Source organism: Corylus avellana, chromosome ca5 (genome assembly GCF_901000735.1).
Source record: "Corylus avellana chromosome ca5, CavTom2PMs-1.0".
Taxonomy (NCBI): Eukaryota; Viridiplantae; Streptophyta; class Magnoliopsida; order Fagales; family Betulaceae; genus Corylus; species Corylus avellana.
The window spans coordinates 31,580,159-31,581,676 of NC_081545.1; positions in this window are offsets into that span (position 1 = coordinate 31,580,159).

A 1,518-nucleotide genomic window follows, 5' to 3' on the forward strand; every position below is an offset into this window, starting at 1 on the left:
GAGGAACCCCCCAACTATCACAATCTTGAGGCATCGCCCAATGTGCACCAAATAAGTATAAATCCGATGACCATAATTCTCTGCTACAACGCAATGAAGGAGATGATGGTCCACAGTGCAATTCTTAATATTCAGAAGCCACATAAGTCCTCCCAATTATCATTTCAATTGAGTAAACGACAATTGAAATCATGGTCACTTTCAATCTTGGGGTTAAGAAGAAAGTAGGAAGTTCTCAAGCCATTGCACAAAGGAAATGGGTGGTTGCAAATTCAAAATTTAAGTTTAATCATGATCTGAAGCTTGTAAGCTTATAGCTGGTGCACTTCAGGGAAAGGTGTTCAATATTCAGATTCCTATTCAATACACAAAGTCATTTGAAGACAAGGATGTCAAAACACTTATTTCCCAAGCAATTTGAAGTTTGAACCATGAAAAAAAAAATCAATGTCACAAACTATAAAGTGTATCATACTCTGCCAAGTCAAAATGTTAGTAATATGTCAGCTTCTTTTGGCTGGACAAAAGGTCATGTTGAAGTTCTATCAGTCATATAAGCTACTTACCACGCAAAACCTCTGCACCACTTTGACAACAAACTTCCCATAATAACCCCCTCCATGCCGAAAAACAACTACAGTAAATCAGGCAAAGAAATGTAAGTGCAATGTTAATTGACTGTTTGCTAGTTCCAAAAATATACCTCCTCATGGTTCGAATTGACTTTTTGATTAAATACATTGGGTCAAAAAAAAAAAAAAAAAAAAAGTATTTGTTGCATTAAATTTATGTAGAGTAAAAAATGAGGGATGCGGCTGATTGACAGTAGGTCTGCTGTAAAAAAAAGATCAAGCGCCCAGATTGAGCCAAAAATTTTTAAAACCAAACAACGTCATTTTTTTTATCCAGATTCAGTTTGTTTCGATCAGACAATGTTTTTGACAGAGTTTAAGGGGTAGGGGAAGAGCGACTTGCTTTGAAATTCTTTCATTGCTGCTTCAGCAATTCCCTACAATGGAACTTGTGGACAAGACTTTGGAGGAAGGGGGTCCGTGGTACACGGCACTAGAAGGGGAGGCGCCTCTTCCTTACTTTCGACAGATTTCAGTTTACAAAAGAGCGCATCTAACTTACTTTTATTGTTCACTGTATGAAGTTAGAATTGCATCCCACTAAGTTATGTCCAATTGCCAACTCCAACTAATATGGCTACCACGGGGCGTGTTGAATTTCAGATTTTATCTGCATTAAAGAAACAGGAACAGACATAAACTGAAAATAACAGAATATGTTAACAATTCTCTACTGTCTAAAGTATTAGACTTAAAAACCTTGAATTTTATTATTTGGTGATTGTAGTTTCAACTAATTGTGATAGAAGTGACATTAATTATCTGCATCTTGCATATTCCTAATGGACATTTATGTTTCAGCAGGCTTAAAGGGACATTTGTCCCCAACACATTCTAAATTTTTCGAAAGAGACATTGCAACATATCATGCACTCTTCAGAACGTA